The following is a 13,375-nucleotide window of genomic DNA, read 5'->3' as shown; positions in this document are numbered from 1 at the left end:
TGGACTATGATATCCTATCAAAAGTCTAGTAATGTTGAAACTCACTTCCTCCATGATAATCATCTCTCTGTTATTTATCTATTCATCTACCATCCCCTGACCCACTCATGTACTCAGTGGACTTATTGAGTGCTTACTCTTGGAGATGCAACGATGAACAACCAATCATGTTCCTGCATTCACAGAGCTGATCACTCAGTTTGTGAGGAAATTGTTTTTCCTTACCCCTTCATAGCAGTCATTTGATAATTAGTCTTTAGCTGCCTCCTTCTATGACCAAAACTTCCATGCATTGTTCATGACTTGATTCTCTGGTACTGTTTGCTGTTGTTGCTCTAAGGCAGGGTCTCATGTAGTCCAGGCTATGCAGCCAAGGGACTCCTGATTCTCCTTCTTCCACCTCCCAAGTGCTGGGACCACAGACAGGCACCAGCATGCTCAACTCTCCCAAACAATTATAAGCATAACAAGACCATAACTGTGGTCTGATACTGTCCTGCCGTGGGTCATGGAGCAACTGCAGTCCACACTTTTGCATGCACGGTCCTCTGTTCAGGAGGGAGGGAAAGGCTCCTCTTGACTGTGCTAGCATCTAAGAAAGGAGACTTTCTGCCTCCTAGAAGGTCATCACTGGCCTGCTGGTGGCCATTGAGATGCTTTGGGAAAAAAAGTGAGCCATGAACCAGTGAGATGGCTCAGTGGGTTCAAGTGTGATAACCTGAGTTCAACCCCCATGATCACATGGCAGAAGGACAGGCTGACTTCTGTAAGTTGTCTTTGGACTTCTATGTATGGGACATGGTACATTGCCTACCATACACTTACCTATACATACACCCCAGTGAAGGAATGAGTAAATAAGTATTTAAAAGAAGAGCAAACTATGAGTCTGAGCCTCCTCACTGCAGACATTTATCTCACGCTTTCCCTAGCTGCTGGAACTGTTCTGGGGAGACAAGTCACGCATGAAGCATGAAAGGTTGGGGTTCCTGAAGGAGATGGTGAGGGGCTGGTGACTTAGAAAAGTGATAAAGATGAATCAAAGAATTCTTTCTAAGCTGAAGGATCAGCTCCCTGAGTGTAAGAGTCACAAGTGGCCATTTGTTGTATGGACAAGGTTCAGGTATCAATTGCAGTCTGACTGCTATAGACCAGAAACTCCCACCTGACTACACACAGACGGGGAATGCAGGCAAGGTGCCTTACTTATCAGATGCTTCAAGATTGCCTGTCTTGGAGAACTTTCAGTTCTCAGGTCTGGGGCATTCTTTCTCAGACCCGAATCCTCATGTCTTCTGTATGTGCTGAGGTTAGCCTACAGGAAATCATAATGGAAGACCCTGTGGTACTCATCTTTAATCTTATCTCCTCTTTCTCTCCTCTCCCATCATCAGGGCAGCCCCCTTATTACCCATGGTGTTAGAAATCTCACGATGAACGCGACTCTTTTCAAAGTATAAGAATCTATGGGGTCAACAGTGTTCTAAATCAATTATGCTTTATGATAGAGAAGTGGGAAGCTATCATTGAACATCTGGGTGTCAACATGTGGAAGTTAAAGTACAGGAGCAAATATTTGGATGCAATCAATGTGGGGTCATATAATAGTTGACATGGATAATTCAAGCCTGAACAGTGTGATCTGTTCTTGTTGGCTGCAAGGGTGATGTCAAGTTCATGAAGGAGATGCTCGGTTTTATGAAGGATGGAGATAAGGGAACTCTGAATCCCCTCATTTGCATCCTCCACACTGCTGCTCTACAAGATGGCAAGTCCATTAGGCAAGGATTGGGTCTCAAACCCTTGGATCTCCAGTGCTTGCACGTTACCTGGCTTATAACACGATGTTTGCAAAGGAGTGAATACATTTAGCCTCATGTTGTCTGGGTCAGTTCACACACCCTTGTGGACCGAATGCAAATCACAGAAATCTAGACAAAAATAACTATCTCACCTCACTAGCCTTGCCCAAATGATGTACTGGATTCCAGACACATTCAGAAAGGAGAAAGGTAGAAGAAGGCTGCTACACTAATTTCAGATTTTTCCATTATAGGTGCGAAATGTAAACAAGGGTGTTTGTCCAAGAGTTGGTTGGAGTTCCAGGAATCTGCAGAAGGAAGCTCCAGGTGTGGTTGTTTTAGTAAGAATTTCCTACAGTAGATAACTCGGGTTCAGAGTTGAAATGTTCTGGGCTGTGACTAACAGAGACCTGGGGCAGCGCTTTATCCTAGTCAAAATAACAGAATTCAGCACCATTGAGATGGCTCCAGTCAAGCGAGGATATTAAAACACCTCCCCCGCCAAACACAACACATAGCATAGCATGAGTTCAGATTCCGTCAGTGGACACTGGAAGCAAACATGAGTGGGCAGACAGACAAATGGACCACAATGTATAGTGTGTAGCACAGAAAGTGTTTGGACAGCGCCAGCACTCTGCTCCTCAGTCAAGGGGAAGAAGGTTACAGGATGTCTCAGCCTCTTACTGGAAGAGGTGGGATGCCTACTCTCTTGAGACATGGGGCTTGGCTCTTCTTTACTGAGCTGAGTCCATTTCTGCTGGGAGCTGTTCCTGACTCACTGTGTAACCTTTGACCTCGCCATAGCTAACTCCTCTAGAGTTATCTAAAAGTTGCTCTAGCCAGCTCCCATATATGGAAGACTGTCCATATGTCCCTCCATCAGTCTCAAACATAGTGTGAAATTGGAATGCCTTTCGTTGTTCTAAGGAAGGCAGTAATGGCCATTCCTTCTTCCTATTAAGGGGAGGGACTGGGAGGGAGAGAGATATTTCATTCTGCAGAGGATTTGATGGAGCGTTGAGAGATGATGAGAACAGCCATCGACAGGGCCCTGATCTGCAACAGGCAGTCTACTCCTGTGTCACTTGATGCTTCAGTCTTTTAAGGTAAATACTATTCTCCCCATTTGGGAAATAGGTTCCCAAATCATTCAAACAGTAAGAGCTGACTCCACATGACACATCACATCAAGCTATGCCTACTTTCTGAATGCTGTGTTCCAAAGGAATGTTCCCTTCATATTTGGTTCTTTTGGTTCTTCAGGGCAGCTGGGATCAAACAAGTGAGCCCTGGACAAGTTATCATGCGGATAGGTTCAGAACCAGAGCATGGAGCTCTAGACAGTGAGTACACTCCCATCATCTTCCAGCTCATGGCATGGGACTTGGCTTAGCAGGTAGAAATGATGTTAAAGATGATTCATGAAGAGTCAGGCCTTAAATGTCAGGCCTGTGATCAGAGCTGCCTTCCACTACTCAGAACCCCTTTAATTGGTGTGATAAAATTTCAAATTTTTCTTACCATCTCTCTCTATTTTTTTTTAACAACAGTATGACTATGCTGCTAGGTGGTTTACAGCACTTGCTGCTCTTCCAGAGGACTTGAATTCAGTTCCTAGCAGACATATGGGGCCCCACACAAACTCTTGTTACTCCATCTCCAAGGGACCTGTGCCCTCTTCTGGATTCATGAGGACACCTACACTTACAAGATTTACACACACACACACACACACACACACACACACACACATTTTTAAAATTAATATAAATCCTTAAATATACTTCTCTGTGCAAGGGGACAGTGTTTTGTTGTATCCAGCCTTGTCTGTTGGACATTTTCTGAGAAACTGCTTAGTCAGGGGAAGGTGACCTTCTGCAGAAGCAGTTTTACCCTGGTCCAACATCGTTTAAAAAACTCAAAATGAACCGGGCTAGTCACTAAGACCAGGCAGCAAAATGATGACTTCTGTATCAAACCATCTTCCTTCTCTTGTTCTGCCTGTCCTGAGAACTATTCTCTCCTAATTATCTGTATACTTTAACAGATACTTGATGCTACCCATGGGTTTTTATTTCAATATCCTTAAAGTAGCCACACGACAGAACTATTTTCACTGTTGACTGTACTAGGATTGTTAAAGTTTCCTATGCAAGAAAATTAGCATTTTTCCCATAGTTAAAGAAAAAGGCAAACGCTCTTTTTAAAACTGAGAACTTACAGAAGACACTCATCATATGCTTCTGATTCACTGCAACTTTTTTGGCTCATTTTTAAAGGACCCATTTACCCAGGGGCCTCTAGTGCAAGGTCATGTTACAAAATAGTTAAATTAGTTATACTTATGTTTATGGCGTTTTTATGTTTACTTACAGTTAAATCATATGTCTAAATATAGTTAAATTACACAAAAGTGCTTAAATGAATTACAGAAGCCTCAAAATAAAATCCCCATGAAAGAGAAAGAATACAGAGAGATGGTGTCTACAAGCCTGCTCTGTAGGTCACAAAACAGAACCAGAATGAGCTCGCTACAGGTATGTAGAGGCATCACTCTGGCTTCTCAAGAAAGCCAGTGGGAGCAGGTGTCATGTAGAAACTCAGTCTTGGGGTACTGTGGGTGAAGTAAAGGTTTATCACATATCTTGGGCCAAGTTGTCCCTCAGTAAATACTTATTGAGAGCCGGAATCTCCCCATGTTCACATTACCAACAATAAACTTCTTGCCTTGGGACAGTACTTTGAATTGCTCCCGGATGCCACAAAGGAAGTGCAGCCTTCTTCGGAGGATGAGTTAATATAATGAGACAGTTGGTAACAAGATCACTCTGAAATAGTCCTTCTTACACAGAGCTCTTATCTTGACGCAAATTAGTGCATCATTCTTGGCCTCTTAGCATTCTCCATTTCCTATACACACATGACCTTTAACAGTCTCAGTCCGAAACTCTCTGTTTCTTGGCTTGGCTCTGCCCTGTAGTGTGGCCGTTTTCTGTTATCGTAACCTATTGATGTTGGCTCCTAGGAGAGTGGCTAGCTCATCAACTCTACTGACTGGTGTAACCAACGGATTATTTGAAACAACATTTTTTTTTTTAATTCAGTTGGAGACAAAACTTCTGTTTTGTCCTAGCAGCCTTAAAAGGAGACTCAGGCTGTTACATTGAAACTTGGGATGAAACAGAACCACAGCTGGCCTGTCATTCCCTCAGTCAGTCCCTCAATGGCCCCCATGTCACACTCAGGGGTCCACAGCCAGGCTGCAATCTCTTTGCTACAAACCCCTTGATCCTGTCTTCTTCCTCCATCTTTTGTTAACTTCCTAGATGTAAACCTAGGAAGTGACTGCTGGCCCTGGTCTCCCGCATCCCCAGGCTGGTTCCAGGTAGCCCTGGTTGATGGAAGAGAATTGCTTTCTTTTCTCCCCAACATCTTGTTTGATGATTTCACTAAGGTTTCTTAAAACTGACTAGGGTAAGAGTGTTATTCCGAGCAAATCAACAAATACCATGAATAAGCACATTTTCTTTCTCCAAAGAGCTCATTTTGTTGTGTTTCCCAGGGCTTCACTGGATACCACCTTGCTGTTTACTTTATGCAAGAGAAAACAGTCCATGGCTGAATTCCTTTCAGGGTACCGCCAGCTCATCTAATCGCCCCCTTTAGCCCTCATCTTGGCTTTCTTACTAATAAGAGTTCTCTGCTACTGTTTCCGTTCCTGTCTGGAGGTTTTGTTGTTTTTTGTTTTTTTTTTTTTGGTGAGTGGGAGAACCACCTCCTCTTTTAACACTGCAGATGGCAAACCTTCCAAGCAGGGCCAGCTGCACTAACTAGCGCTAATGTTACCTTAGTGAGATGGGGTGAGCAGGCAGTTGTTAGCCTTACTCCTCAGTATTTGAGTGGGTCCCCTCTCCACGGCCCTGTATTAGTTACACTCATATCACCCTGACAAAATAAATAATGTAGAAGAGGGCTTTTTATTTTGGCTCCTGGGTTCAGGAGGTTTCACTCTATCCTGGCAGGGTGGGTGGGCATGGCAGAGTCATCACAGTGGCAGGGGCATGTGGTGGAGACTGTTCACATCCTGGCAGAGCAGGAGACAGAGCAAGTAGAAAATCCAGCAGACAGCAGCCTGCTTTGTCCGAGAGGGGTATGGTTTCCAGAACCTCCCCAAATAGTGTCACCAGCAGAGGGAGGGTCACAGCAAGAGCCTGAGGGGACATTTCAAATTCAAAACAAAGCAATTCCCAAGACACACCAACCCTATTCCATCTTTGAAAATGAAGAGTTTCAAGTTTGTATTTTGTTACTGTCTTTACTTAGTTAAGAAGGAATTGCAACCAAGACACATAAGTAATTGCCAAGTGAACTATTGGTCTAAGATATAAATTTTTACAAAGTACCCAGGTTTCTTTAAAGTCACAGGTAGAAAAATAAAAGAGGTACCAAACCCAAGTAACATTCCATATGTTGTTGAAGATAGTCATTAGAAAGGATGCTCCCCCAAATGAACTCATCATCATGGTGGGACAGCAATAGTTGCTGGAACTGGGATTTCTAATAAAAAACCAAGTTGCATGAGTAACCCTTGGTCCTTGGTAGTATCTGGTTTCAAAGCTGCGACGGTTGTTTATGTATTTTCATTTATTCCCTGTTCCTGAAAGCACTTAGTCATGAAGTGTGTCTCCCCATGGCTTGCTTTGTGGTGTGTTTGCTTTCAGTCTGATAACTGGAGGTGTGGCCCTGAGAGGAGGTCAGAGGCAGTCTGCTTCCCAGAACAGGCTTTAAGCATGCTTTTCTTGCCCCCCTTGGCTTGTGGCTACTCCTAGCCATGCCAAAGATAGGATTATGTTTTTTGAGAAATGTGTTCTTTTCTACCCACGCTGGTGCTACTGACTTGTTTTTGAGGAGAGGCCAAGGGCATCACAGTTCTGAATGAGGCCCAGGGAGCCAAGGAAGAGCCATGGGAGTCTTCAAGAAAGATGCCCAAGAGAATTTCAGTCTGTCCTTTGGGTGCTCCCAAAGCCCTGGCATCCACCGCATGAGAACGATAGGAGACGGCTGCTGGGGTTTACAACTCCCCTGCTTAGATCCCAAGCCGCCTGCCCTCAGAGGGCATTTAATACCATTAGCCAGTTCTGATACCCTCTTTGCACCCTCAGCCTATAGCCAGAAAGAAACATGATTAAAAGCACAAGAGGTAAGTATATTGGAAATTTAATATGCCAGTCCCTCATGCTGTGGTGACCCCCAATCATAAAATTATTTTCGTTGCTACTTCATAACTGTTTTTTGCTAACATTATGCATTGTAATGTAAATATCTGATATGCAGGTTGTTCAACAACCTCCCACCATGGGTTTCTACCCACATGTTGAACAGTCGTCCAGGTACACACTCTGCAAAGGACTCCTCAAGTCTAGGGAGCACAGAGCACCTTGTCGAGCTCTCCCTTATTACTAGCTCAATCAGTGCTGGTGAATCGTCATCATATAAATGGCCATCACTTGTCATTTACTGAGTCCTTATTTGACCTGCAAACGTAGATGTTACATAAACATACACACATACAATTTTACGTATGTGTATATATTCCTGTTTACTTTTCACAAGAACTATGTATGGCAAGTGTTTTCTAGGTGAAGAAACCAAAAGTGAAAACTTTGAGGAAAATTAATTAATCATCTTAATTTATGCCTGGAACAGAGTTCTATGCCCTCTATGCTACAAGCTTGGTACAAATGACTTCATTTTACACTTATTGATTTAAGACTTACCAAGCAACAAATATCCTTCTCAGTGCTTTGCACATATTAACTCCAGAGTCTTCTCAGTGGGTCCATGAGGTGAGCAACATCATTGCCTCCACTTAGTGAGAGGCGGAACCAAGAACTGAATGAAAGCAGTCTGGCTGCGGTGTCCATCTCCCTAGCTGTGTGGTTATGCTGTTCTCAACGTTTTCCTCTAACATGGGTTCTGTCAATCTGTGTGCAGTAAGGCTACTTGTCCGAAACCCTCAGCCAGTAGGGCAGACTTCTGGGACCCCAAGGTCTTGTTCAAGTGTCAACTATTGATCCATACCACCTTTCCTATTACGCTCTATAAGGATTATAAATGTTTAGGGTTGCAGAGAGCCTTGTTCATTATAAGTTCACCAAAATGAAGGACTCTGTTTCCATGTCTACTCGGTAAAACATCTTTGGCTATCTTGGGACAGTAATAAAATGTGACCAGTAAGGAGATAGATATGCATACAATATGCATGGCCATAGGGCTGTTTCTTTTGGTTCTTGTCCAAGTTGTCACATTATAGAAATCTTTATAAGTGATCATTGGTTTCCAATCTAAACAGGATGTCTATGTGGCCCCTTCCAGGACCCAGGGGCCATTGTGGAAGAGGGGGTAGAAAGATGGGAGGAGCACAGGAGGGCTGTCTTCTGGGACCTGCAGGGAAGGAGAAAGGGAGCCCATGGGGGTGGGGCAGGGAAGGAGAAAGGGAGCCCCTGGGGGTGAGGAAGAGATAAAAGAGGGCAGCAGGGTCAATAAAGTCTAACCACAACACAATGGAAACAAAACTGCAGGAGTGTATTATGCACGGTGACAATCACTGCTTATCTCTATTGTTTTTCATTTTTTTTATCTCACACACTGCTGTATGAGGAATTTTCAAATATCATATGTGTATATATACCCAATATAATATGTAATCTACAGTATATATGCATAATAGTGTGTATTTCCCAGGCAAATATGCAATGCTTTAGAAGTGTGTACATACATGGCTGCATCTTTCAAACCTACTTTAAATGATCCAGTTCAGAGCTTGATGTGAATTTTTCTGAATTTCCACAGATGTGCTGTGTTGACATTTTCATGTGAAGTACTAAACCCAGGAAGGATGCTCATGTTCTCCTCACAATCATTTAGACACAAACAGCTTTTGTGAAGCAAAGACTATTTTAGAAATGAACTCAGAATAATGATTTCTTCAAAATCCCGACTGGACTGATGCCCACTTCCTGGTGTTTTGGCCTGTGTGACACCCTTTTCTTCGGATGTAGGATGGATGTGCTGACTCATTTTTAGAGAGTAGACTACAAAGACCCTGGGTGTGACCTTCAAGATTGAGTTATAAAGCCCTGTGTCCCCCATCTCTGGTGCTTCTCCCTCTCTTAATTGTCACATGAGGAGGAGCTAGCTGCCAAGCTCAGAGCTACTCTCTGGAGAGTCCCACATGGCAAGAAATCCGTCAGTGAGAACCTGAAGCCTGCCAATGCACAATGTGCTAGGAAGCAGCCCTTCCCAGAGCTCAATCTTGGGAGAGAGGTGGGCAGCCCCAGACAGCCCTTCCATGATGTTGTGCGAAAGCCCTGAAGTCTGTGTGCTGTGTGCAGCAGGGCCTAGGATTCTGGTGCGAGTCTGAGACTTGCATGGGGTTTTAAGCACGTACACTTTGATGGTAATTTGTCTAGCATCCCTGGATTGTCCATAGAGCAAAGGGCAGCGGGGGAGTCACAGGATTTGGAGTGGAGTAGCCCTTGGCTTAAAGCTCAGTTGGATAGTACCAACTCCAGAATGCGGTCCAAGCACTTAACCTCCGTGAGACCCCATTTCCTCGACTGTAAAATGGTGGGAACGGTAATTAACTGACAGACTCTCAGCACGCTAGATTCAATAACTTACGTCAAGTGACTGGTGAAAAGCTTCCATATGCTGGGTCTAATTTGGTAATTCCTTTGTCTTTCCTTTCAATAATCCCATTAGCCTCTTATTCTTCTCTCTCACCTGTTATTGGGGATGGAATAATTGAAATAGTAGAGAAAGTGTGAGGTCTAAAGAATTGGTGGTGTCGGAAGAAGCAGGCTATGATGGAATTGCAAACATCACCAGACTCTTAGCTGACCCAGAATGGGGAGAGAGTGTGTGGTGAGGAAAACTGTCAGAAGCTTGTCCGTCTGATTTCATTGCAAGGAGTAAATACAAAGTCACCTACCTATTTAGTTACCTCTGCATTTCCCATATGGATGCTCCCAGCGCCCTGGATGAAAGACGGTTTTAATGACTCCCCCAGAGCACACAATGTCTATTACCAAAAAGTCTCTATTCCCATCCAAAAATCAAAAAGAGAACATCCCCTCCTACACACACACACACACACACACACACACACACACACACACACACCTGATGTGGTATGAAAAACTATTGTGATAAAGAACCCACTTAGGTAGTAGAACCTGAATGGGGCGTTCTAGAGCCATAGGTTACAAATTTTAAATGGAAGGCATATACTTAAAAAAAAAATACTGGCAAGAAAGGAAGGCAGGAGAGACATTTTGTGTAGGTAATCAAAGAGGAGGTATTTGTAATGACCAAGTAAGTGTTGGAGGTGCAGCAGAGAGGAACATGGAGTGTTAGAGAGAAAGAAAAGAGGCTGCAATGGCAGCTAACATTTGCTCCATCCAACCCTCATCCCAGATGCTCCCTTAGAGCACTATGTTTATATTTATATTTATATTGTGTAGTTTTCCAAACAGGTCTGTGAGGCTCAGAGATCATGTCACACAGTGTCAGGCTCTATGAATTAGCCATGACAATGGGCTGCGAGAAATACAGAAGCAATATGCCAGTTAAAGAAGAAAAATGTCAAGGTCAGAGCAAGGTAGACTTTGGTTCAAATCCGGGCTCTATTGCTTCCGCCACATCTGTCCAGTAGGAGTCATTCATTCAAGCAAACGGTACATAAACCATGCGATTCACCTTCCTTCAGTAAACTGGGGTGGACAAATCACAGGATCCTCACGTGGTCACTGTGGGGAGAGGAGGCAGAACTTAAGTGAACGCTTGGGATGGTGAACGATGTGTGCATGCATCATAGACAGTGCCCATGAATGTTGCTGCTGTTACTGTTATGGCGGGGGGATGGCCCTGCCTGGGAGTTCTAGTACCTTAAAGAGTGTGAGTACCTAACCTTCCCACTGCTCCTTTGAGCTGCAGGTTTACTGAGCGTGTGGCCAGCTGCAGGGCACTGGGAAAGGAGTGAAGAGTTCTCTACCTGCCAGCCCTGTCTGGCATCCAGACCCACTACTACCCTGACCTTCATTGCCAAGTATAAAGCTGTGGATAAATGCTTTTTAAGAGCCTCCTAATTTAAAAAAAAAAAAAAAAAAAGCTCAGTTAACATCTTTTTCTTCAGTTAATGTCTTTTTCTATCTTTTAAAATAATACTTTCATGCTTTGAAGTTTCATGTATTTTTATTGTATATTGACCATCTAATGCCACCTCCCTCCAATTCCCTTTAGTGACCCTACTCCATTTCCTTACCGGCTTCATGTCCTTTCTCCCCCTTCGTTTTTTAGTTTACGTGTTTGGGTGGTTTACCTGCAGCTATCCCTATGCACCAAATGTGTCCAGTGCCCTCAGAGGCCAGGAGAGGGGATCAGATGCCCTAGAACTGGACTTAAGATGGTTGTTAGCTGCCATGTGGGGCTAAGCATGAACCCAGATCCTGTGGAAGAGCAACCAGTGCTCTTAACCACTGAGCCATCTCTCCAGCCCTGCATCTTCTTTATAATGTTTTCATTGTTTCACACGCTCTGAATTCTATTCCAATGTCCCCAAACCAGACACAAAGTGACAGACCTTTATTCCACTGCTTCTAGCACACAAAGCTTGCTTTTCCTATAGTTCAAGCCTGGACATAGGAGGAGCGGCACTGATCCCTGCAATGTGGGGCTGGCACAGGATGGTGGAGGGTTAAGTGATACTGAAGGCCCTCAGTGTGAAGTTGATGGCTGGTGTCCAGACCCAAGAGATGGAAGAGTTGTCTAGCAAGAGGGTAGATACAGAAGAGCGCTGTGTTTCTTTAAAGGTGGCTGACTCTTCTGTTTCTAAAACAAGACTGCACACCTCAACCCTGAAATGGATGCCTTTGTAACTTTGATAAAAATGAAAACCAAGGCAAGTAAAGAACATCCCCTCAGAAACTGCAAGCACGAAGAGGTAGTGGGTGAGAAAGTTGAAGGTTCAGAGGGGCACATTCTTGTAAAATAGATAAAGCTAGAAGAGGGTTGGGAGCCAGACTATTCAAAGTGTATGAAACAAAAAAAAAAGAATTTCAGTATTCATTCTGAGATTTGTGGAAGAACCCCAGAGATAATTTCTGCCGTGATGTGACATGATCAGATCTGCATTTTGAAAATAATCTGACTCCTCAAGGAGAACAGTTACACCATGAAAATAAAGACAGGACAGCAATGGAACCCTAGTGTCTGGAGACAGAAGCAATACACAGTTTTGGCATCTGAAGAGTTAATACATTGATGAGTGGACAAAATTCTACTTCTCCCTCACACCTCAGTTTTCCTGCCTATATAACGGGTAGATACATCTGTTTTTTTTTCCCTCCCTGATGTTGCCTATTTTAAACAATCTGTTCCCAGGGCTGTTGCCTGGACAAATGTCTAGGAGATACCCTGAGCATCTTGAGAAATACTAAAGCAAAACATCCCTGCTGAGGCAAGGAACTGCACATCTGCACACTAAATTAAATGTCAGTGTCAGCTCTAGCTTGCGATAAGAAATTATTTTGAATGAAACCTGGAGGGCCAGAGAATGGCTCTCTTGGAATATGAGCGTCTGTGAAGCTCTGTTCCTGGCATTGCTTTTTCTATTGCCTTGAAAGATGTTTGGCCTAAAATCAATAGCTGGTTTTGCACAGGACACTGCAAATGCAGCCTCCTCAATATGTTGAGGGTGTGTGTACATATATGTTCTATATTTATAATGTTATTCTAGTCTATAAAAATTTATGTGAGCAGCAAGAGTTTGTCATAAGCAATAAAATCTTTTATGTGGATTCTTTCCCATTCTTTTCAAGGGAATTTCTTAGATGTTTTTTCCACAATTGGGTTTCAGACTCCAGAGATTCCTTGGGGTTGTTTTTATTCCCAGATATTACTGTTGTCTTCCCCTTTGCCACAGCCCACTGGGAGCAAAGAGTGGGTCAGTCCTGGAATACCGTTTGGTGCATAAATGGGAACTTTTGGCGTCAGTAGTCTCTTGCAATGTGACAGGCCTCAAGGAATGAGGAGAAATGTGTCCATCGCATATTGTGAGCACCTGAGTTCCAGTGACTCCAGAACAGACCAGTTCATAAAGCTATTGTGATCCCCCAGGCAGCCATGGAAAGGGCCAGGTTTTCCTGGGATACCAAAGACCTCCCAAATGCTCCTCCCACTCTCTCTCCCTTCCTTGCTCTCTCTCTCTGTTGTAGATGATATATCTTAGCCTACAGCTGACACTCTGCCTGTGTGGTCCCCAAATATTCTCATGTTACTTTGACACTGCCAGACACGCAAGAATTGAGCATAGATTTGCCACAGTGGCCCCTCTTCAAGGCTCTCTGCCATCTCATTCTGCCTTAACTAAAGACTAAATTCTAGCAGCATCCCATCTTTTTTATAAGGAAACAGAAAAGCACATGACTGCACTGAGCATAAGACCCCACTGGAAGAAGGTAAAGATGACCTAGGTGAACGGGAAGCTGCTTCCTGGGAAGGGATCAGAA

Source organism: Onychomys torridus, chromosome 6 (genome assembly GCF_903995425.1).
Source record: "Onychomys torridus chromosome 6, mOncTor1.1, whole genome shotgun sequence".
NCBI lineage: Eukaryota > Metazoa > Chordata > Mammalia > Rodentia > Cricetidae > Onychomys > Onychomys torridus.
Note: the sequence above shows the minus strand (reverse complement) of the source record.